Source organism: Mesoplodon densirostris, chromosome 18 (assembly GCF_025265405.1).
Source record: "Mesoplodon densirostris isolate mMesDen1 chromosome 18, mMesDen1 primary haplotype, whole genome shotgun sequence".
Taxonomy (NCBI): Eukaryota; Metazoa; Chordata; class Mammalia; order Artiodactyla; family Ziphiidae; genus Mesoplodon; species Mesoplodon densirostris.
In genome coordinates, this window is record NC_082678.1 from 62,951,644 (window position 1) to 62,960,521 (window position 8,878).

At 40.8% G+C, this 8,878-nt stretch overlaps 1 pseudogene; it reads left to right on the forward strand.

Moving 5' to 3' along the window:
* Positions 1-1,437: 1,437 nt before the first annotated feature.
* LOC132479267 (growth hormone-inducible transmembrane protein-like) lies at positions 1,438-7,404 on the forward strand (annotated as a pseudogene).
* The last annotated feature ends 1,474 nt before the right edge of the window (positions 7,405-8,878 follow it).

The window sequence follows — 8,878 nt, forward strand, 5'->3', positions numbered from 1 at the left end:
GAAAGACAAATACCATATGATATCACTTATATGTGGAATCTAAAATATGGCGCCAATGAACCTATCTGCAAAACAGAAACAGACCCACAGACATAGAGAACAGACTGGTGGTTGCCAAGGGGGAGAGGGTTGGGGAGGGATGGAGTGGGAGGTTGAAGTTAGCAGATGTAAGCTATTATATATAACATGGATAAACAAGGTCTTACTGTATAGCTCAGAGAACTATATTCAATATCCTATGATAAACCTTAATGGAAAAGAATATTTTTAAAAAGTATATATATGTATAACTGAATCACTTTACTGTACAGCAGAAATTAACACAACTTTGTAAATCAACTATATTTCAATAAAAATAATAAATAAATAAAAATAATAAATAAATAAATAAGAATTGCCTGCCTTCATCCTCAGGCAAATCTAAGAAAATACAATTTCCCTGACAGGTTACCTTAGTTGACAATAAGACAAGATGTGGGACAAAGAACCACAGACTGAGGAGAATTGAGACACAACAGGCTGAGTGCCCTTAGGCCTCTGAGCTGTTTATAAAGTTAGTGAACTGCACTAAGTGACCTTCAACGCTCCTTTCTCTGACATTCCCTGTCTTCTGAAAAAATATGGCTCATTTCATCCTGGCCAAATACAAAATGTTTGTACTTGGACCACATTCACAGGAGTTGATGGCTCTGAATGAACCAGAGAATCCCTACCAGCAGAAAAATGTCATTTCTGGCTGTGGCAGCTTTGGTCTCTGAATTTTCCACAGCACCAGAGATAATGGCCCAGACAATTTTCCTTTTCTCTGCCTCTCATGTTTTTTGGCAATAAAAAGCCTACTGGAGATGGTAAATAATGTAAAAGCAGCAGAATCCCAATCCATCCCTGCAACACACTCCCACCACCATTTTAATCTACGAATCTGCCAAATCACACATCAACCAAAAGACACTTTGAGTTTATTACGAGATCCAGAGGATAGCTTCTTCACAAATGATTTCATTTTTCAGGCTTTCAATACAATGAGCTGAAGTGAGTCAGCCAACTCAGGTGAGTAGAGAAGGGATCCTTGAAATTTGTGGTGTCTGGGACATGCCCCACAGATAATCTAGCAAGTGCATCATGAAGCAAAAACAGTTTCTGTAAATTGAGAAGACAGAGTATGAAGAGGGGAAAGAAGGGAGATTGATGCAAACTACGAGAGGTCATGTGGGAAAAATTAGTCTATTTTCTCAGCTGCTGCCAAAAAATGTCACTTGTGTTATAAAGAAATGGAAAATGAGAGAACTCCATTATCATCCAAAAACCACTTGTCCGTTTCCTGCTCCATGTGAGAAGGAAAATTGGACCATAAACCCGATTTACACGGGGTTGTGGTCTTCTGGCGTCCTCTACTGTCAGAGAGGGAGACTGCAGTCGCCTGCACTGAGGAAGAAAATGACGCCAAGCCAGAATCTGGCCCTGGGCCTGAGAATCAATAAACTGTTAGATAATGAGAAGAGAGAAAAGAAGAAAGGAGTGTGAGGGGGAGAGAGTGGACAGGAAATTCTCAAGTTCCTTCCAAGGCTGGAATCAAGCTTGAGTCCATACCCAGAAGAGAGCACTGCTCTCCTGAGTCCCACAGAGCTGGGTGATTAAATGGGTAAAATGCCTAGAAATGCTTAACAGAGGGCAGCTCTTGACATCAGATAGGTGCTTGATGAATGAAAAAGGGGGGAAATGATGGGGGGGGGAAGAGAGAGAGAGAGAAAGATTGTAACTGACCAAAACTGCCTCCCTCCAGCTCATCATTGTAACAGAAATGTCTGACTCTGTCACTCATCCAAACATTTTTCGTAAATTATATCAATCCTCCAGATATTTTCAAAAGTCTTTATGTTTGAACTACTGACTAAGGTAACAAGAAGTACTATAATTTGAATTTTATGGAGCCTTATAAATTCTCAATTGTTCTATAAATTATTTGTTGTATTTGGGTCATTTAAATTCAGAAACCTTAGAACCTGGTGTGCCTGGATCAGGGAATTTCTAATTTAGGGGTGGATGGGAAATGTCTACTCCTCATAACTATAAGAGGTATTATTTGCCAGTTTGTTTCATTTTACCTAAAACTGTTTGTGTCACAATAGATCATAGGCCACCATTGATTGGACAAGCACTACTGGTATCACCCCACTACCTGTGAAATAGAGGCTGCTAACTGATAAGTGAGAGGTGTTGTAAGACGGCTTTCACACTCCTCAGCAAATACTTGGTTCAGTGCCAGGAGGGTTGAGAGCTCTCTGACTGCCTTGACAATTACTAGAATGTAGCAGTTAGGTAAATGAGGCTGCCGTAACAAGTAGGCCCCTCCAATAAGCTCTTCTCTTGCTCATGTCACAGTCTCAAGGTGATGTCCCCACTCAGCAGCCAGTGTTCCACATGGTGATTCAGGGGCCCAGGTTTCTTCCATTTGGTGGCTCTGCCATTCTGCAGGGTCAAAGCAGCATCATCCTTGTCCAGTCCTGGAAGAGACAAGACCAGAGATGGCCTCCAACCTTTGTGCTCAAGTCCCACTGGCTAGAGCTCAGGCATAAATCCACATCTAACTGCAGTGGTCCAGCCACGTGTCCAAGAAGAACACAGACTTTGGTGAACAACCAAGTTCTAGGCTGTGGCTACCAGAAATTTGGAGGTCAATTTGTGTTCTCCCTTCTGGTAACTCATGCTATTTAAATCCCTCATTATTATAAATCCCTCATGTTAATCCATCACAACACTTCTAAACGCTAGCACTAACATTTACAAGTTGTGGCACTTTGGACAAACTACATAGTACCTCTAAGATACATATTTCCCTCATCTATAAAATAGTGATAATGAGATTACTTATAGATAGTACTTATATATTGTAGGGGATAAATGAGCTAGTGTATATAATGCATTCAGCATGGTGCTAGCTGTTAACGAGGATGACCACATTTATTATTTCCTTCTTCTGTTCTGACTATTTTTCCAAATCAAAGAACATCAATAAATCTCTATTTTCATTATGTTCAAAGTATCATATGGAGTAGCTATTTTATCCCTGCCCTCAATGAATTAAATCTGTTTTGCAGATGAGACATAAAACTGGTGAAAAGTAAAGCCTTAAGAATATTTATACAGAATATTGAGCCAAAGATAGAAAAATTTCAATTAAAAAGTACGTGATTAATTCGCAAATTAGTTGTGTGTACAATGAAATTTTCAGAAGGGAGCGTTAATGTAAGATCTTATGGGGGAGGTAAGATTTGAATTTGGTCTTCAAGAGTAGATTCTAGATCAGGATAATAGGTAAGACTGAGGACAGAAGGCACTACAGGAAACTAGAATGACCTAAAAAAAAAAAAAAAAAAAAAAGGCAAAGACCAAGAAAGCAGGGACGTGGGGGAGGGGGAGGGGCGCAAGGAAAAGTTGATAGACAAGATGATACAATCTTTCTAAATGTATGAGAATAATAAAAATAAAGCTGGAAAGGTAGGCTTGTGCTAATAGAAGGCTAAGTTAAGAACTTGTCCTTGTAGGCCAGTGACTAGCAAATCTAAATGTGCAGGAAAAAGCCTTTTGAAGGCAGCGGAAGATATATAAAAGGAGGTGGCGTGCAGGAGTTAAAAGCACGGGCTCCAGAGACGCTGCCTAATTCAAACCTTGGCTCTGCCACTTAAAACATATGACCTTGGGCAACTTTGTCAACCTCTCAGTTTTCTCATCTGTAAAATGAGGTGATAAACTTTCACAGAGCTATTGTGAGGATTGGATGACTCAATGCATGCATGGGAATCATTGGAAGAGGACCTGGCATACGGTAGGGCAGCATTGGTATCAATGGTGATGACAATGATAGTCGTGGTCTGCCCCGAAGGGGAGGCTTCATTATTCCAGGATTGAAGTCAACTTAGCTCTATACGATTGCTACTAGTAGGACACCTTTCTTTCTTAGTAATCATGAACTCTCTAGAACCACTGGACCTTTAGAAACCTTTAATGAGCTTATGTTACCATTTGGCTTCACATATACAAGTAGACCCAGGCATTTGTAAGTCCAACTCAAAATATCAGCTTTCCCTGAAGTTAGGTAGAATCATTTGCCAGGGTTGCCATAACAAAATACCACAGACTGGGTGATTTAAACCACAGAGTTTTTCTTCTCACAATTGGAGGCCAGAAGTTCAAGAACAAGGGCTTGGCAGGTTTGGTTTCTCCTGAGGCCTCTCTCCTTGGCTTACAGATGGCTGCCTTCTTACTGAGTCCTCACATGGCCTTTCCCCTGTGTGCACATCCCTGGTGTCTCCCTGTGTGTCCAAATTTCGTCTTATAAACACAACAGCCATATTGAATGAGGGCCCACCCTTATGACCTCATTTTAGTTTAATCACCTCTCTAAGGGCCCTTTCTCCAAACACAGTCACATTCTGAAGTACTGGGGGTTGGGCTTTCATCATATGAATTTGGGGGGACACAGTCAATTCAATCCACAACACCAAGCTAGGATCTTTCTTCTCATTATAATATTTTCTCCAGTCCCCTGCCACGGAGGTCTCTTTTCATGACCATTATCTCATAATAAAGAGTCTGAGACTTTACCAAGAAAGCCAAGAGGTGTACTTGTGGTGACCATCCCCAGATACATACTCAGTGCTTCCTGTGCCGTATTCTGGGCAATGTACCTGGATCCAGCCGTACACGGAACAACCTGCCTGCCCTGGTGAAGCTTGCATTCTAATAGGGGTGCCATAATCTAACAAAATACATGACAGCACTTGGAGTGACTCAGATGTGAACAAGTGCCATGGAGAATACGAAAGAAGAATAAGGGAGAAGGGGAACCCCCTGGGCAGGGGGATGACTACCTTATAAGGAGTGGTCATGGGAAGCCCCCCTCCTGGGGTCACACTTTAGCAGTGACTTGAGGAAGTCAGGGAACAAGTCATGCGGATAACTGGAGGAAGAACATTTCAGGCCGACAAGTGCTTCAGTGCTAAGATCCTGAGCTGGGAGTGACTAGGAACATCAATGTGGCTGGAGCAGAACAGGTGAGGGAGAAAGTGCTTGGAAATGAGGAGAGGTAGGTCAGGTCCCCTGTGTGGTGCCTTGCTGTCATTGTAGGGATGTTGGCTTTTGCTGGAGTGAAATCAGAAGTCACTAGAAGGTTTTTTTTATTAATTTTTATTGGAGTATAGTTGCTTTACAATGTTGTGTTAGTTTCTACTGTACAGCAAAATGAATCAGTTATACACATACATATATCCCCTCTTTTTTGGATTTCCCTCCCATTTAGGTCACCACAGTGCATTAAGTAGAGCTCCCTGTGCTATACGGTAGGTTCTCATTCGTTATCTATTTTATACGTAGTATCAAGAGCGCATATATCCCACTAGAAGGTTTTGAGCATGGTCTGATTTGTTTTTAAAGGCTCCACTCAGATTATTGTGTTGAGAATAGACTGGGTGAGGGAGTGGGGAAGGGTGAGTGGGTAAGTCAACTAGTTACAATTGTCAGGTTAGATGTAACAGTAAAGTAGGAGCAGTGAAGTGAGTAAGAAAGGTTTAGATTCTTGATGTTGCAAATGTAGAACCACCAGGAATTTCTGTTATTCCATCTGGTGCTTATAACTCCCTCTAGATTGCCTTTGGCATCCTGCCCATCAGCACTATCAAGGTTTCAGTTGCATTGAGCATTCTCTATATCCTGGAGCCAAGTGTACAGCTTAAATCCATGCATAGCCTCCCGAGTTCAATCTCCATATCAAAATAAATGAGCACTAACGTTACATAAATCCTACATAGGAAACTGGATAAAGTGGGCATCTTTAACCATCTATATTCTGATCACAGGTTATAAAAAGTCCAAAGCCAAAAGGAATGCAGAATGCCTCCAGATGGTATCATATTCGGATAAAGAAATATAAAATGTCATCATGCATGTGAAACACTTCTAACCAGAAAAGGAAAAGAGAGCAGAAGAGAGGAAGACAGACCAGGAAAGTGATAAAAATTTGCTAACCCTAAAAGTGGGTGACTGGCATGGTGCAACAGTTCTTGTCAATACTTTTGAAAGCAAGCTACAAAATTGTTTTCCAATTGCTGACGTTAAGAAGTTGTATCTTGAGTTTTTCTTATTTAAGATGAAGACTTTAGCATAGTTCTACTCATCTTTTCCTTCCCTGATTTCTGTTCATATAGTCTGAGAGTTTAGCTCAACACAGCTTTTATTAAGTAAAAATTATCAAGTAAGAGGTGGGCGGAGAGTGCGGGAAGTGAGCCTGGTTGCCTTTCGCCGCCCCGAACGCGAACTGCGCATTTCAGATCTGCTTGGTAAACCAGGTGCACCACCATACTGGCCACAAGACTTGTGTGGCTCTGGACACTGCCTTCCAGAGGTTCCCTCCCAGCTTTCACCAAGGCCTCCCTTGTTGTGAAGAATTCCATCATGAAGAATCTATGGCTCTTCACACCCAGCAGGGAATATGCCACCAAGACAAGAATTGGGATCTGGCTTGGGAAACCTGGCCAAGGACTCAAAAGAGGCAGCTTTGGAACCATCATTGGAAAAAATATTTAAAATTGATCAGATGAGATGTTTTATTGCTAGAGGGGCTGCTGTTTTGGTGTTCTGTGTTACTGTGACTTGGAAATGTCTAATGAGATCGGCACTATTGAAAAGGCTATAATTTGGCCTCAGTATGTGAAGGGTAGAATTCATTCCACTTATATGTACTTAGAAGGAAGTATTGGCTTAACAGCTTTGTCTTCCCTGGCAGTGAGCAGAACTCCTGCTCTCGTGAATTTGATGATGAGAGGCTCTTGGGTGGCAATTGGTGCAACCTTCGATTGCACCAGTTGTTATGCAGCCATGATTGGAGCTGGAATGCTGGTATACTCGATATCATATGACAGGAGCCCAGGCCCAAAGCATCTTGCTTGGTTATTACATTCTGGTATGATGGGTGCAGTGGTGGCTCCTCTGCTGATATTAGGGGGGCCTCTTCTCATCAGAGCTGCATGGTACACGGCTGGCACTGTGGGAGGCCTCTCCACCATGGCTATGTGTGTGCCCAGCGAGAAGTTTCTGAACATGGGAACACCGCTGAGCGTGGGCCTGGGTCTCGTCTTTTTTGTCCTCAATGGGATCTATGTTTCTTCCACCTACCACTGTGGCTGGTGCCACTCTGTACTCAGTGGCAATTTATGGTGGATTAGTTCTTTTCAGCCTGTTTCTTCTGTATGACACACAGAAAGTAATCAAGTCTGCAGAAGAGTACCAGTGTACGGAGTTCAAAAATGTGATCCCATCAATTCAATGCTGGGAGTCTACATGGATACATTATACATATTTATGTGAGTTGCCAGTATTCTAGCAACTGGAGGCAACAGAAAGAAGTGAAGTGACCAGCTTCTGACTCCCTTAATACATCAGATATCTGGCTTGTTTAATAGGGGCAGATATTTGTTAAGTAGTTTGTGCAAGCAGCTTTTGTTGAAGTTTAGAAGATAAGAACTTGTCAGCATGTTTCAAGTGTTCCAGTAATGTGATGCTTCAGGTCTGCTTTTTCTTCTGGAGAATAAATTCAGTAGTTCTATTCCAAGTAGCACACACATTTTCAATTCTCATGTTTGAGTAATTCTAAAATGTTCTAATGAGTGTGAAAGCCAAGGTTTGTGTTGCAGGAATTTAAGTATTTTATCTCTTTTTAAATTTAGTTGGTTAAGTGAAACTTAGCAAACTTGTGTACCTCCTTTTTTTTTTTTTTTTTTGAATGTGGACTATTAACAAGTAATGTCACAAGTGACATAGGGGTTTGGTAAAGGGACCAGAGAGAAGTAAAGTGTCACCTGCAGTCTTTCTTTGAATGCTGAGAACTTAGCACTTATGTAATTGTGGTGAGTCAGAGAGGGGGTTGGGACATTTGGAAACAAGTCATGGCTGTACATCTGCTGAACTTAGCAGAAGCACTGAGCAGAAAACAAAGACATAGGTGATTGTCAAGGCTGTTCTTACAGTACATATGTGATCATGTCTGGCTTCCCATTGTTTGACACTGTTAGAAGAGTCCACAATGCCAATCATATGGAGAATTCCTTTCATATAGCATGTGTGCATGTGAGTCTTACCTTCGAATCTTCTAGAACAAAATATCCTTAAAGCACTCAAGAAAAAAATACTCAAAGCATGAAAATTGTTGCAATTTTAAGTATACAAACACTATGTTCATAATTGCTGAATATTTTTGTAAATTTATTGAAATGTTTAAAGGAAAACATGCTTGCCTTTCTCATCTCATCAAGCTTTAGAGCCTGTTTGTGGTTTACACTTGAGATTATGAAAGCAGTTTTTCCCCTCAGATTTGGTTTCTTGCATTCCCTTTCAGAGGAATCACTAAAAGACGGAAGGCAAAGTGAGGTTTTTTCATGAACTATATCAATCAAAAATATAATGGAGAAAATGCTTCATTAGAGTTCCCCCTAGCAGAATTTTCCTCCTCTCCTCCATAGACCATTATTTAACTCTCTTGTGCCATTTGTAACTTTTTTGATACAGAAGAGTTATTTTTGGAAGTTCTTATGAATGAAGTAAGTATATGAGTATTGAGATAGTTGGTGTTATGACAAAGATTTATTACAGTAATCCAGAAATAATTACTTACCACCTCAAGTCACATAGAATGCTTATTTCTGATATAATAAAGGTCCCAGCCAGATAAAAAGTAAAAAATTATCACTATTAATAACTAGTACTATTTTAATTGAAAAATGACCATTCTGAAGACTCTGGTTCCCCACCAGCTCTCTCAGATAAAAGCTGATTTTTTTTTCCATACTCCATGTAGTAGGTTGAAAAATGACCTTCCAAGAAGAGA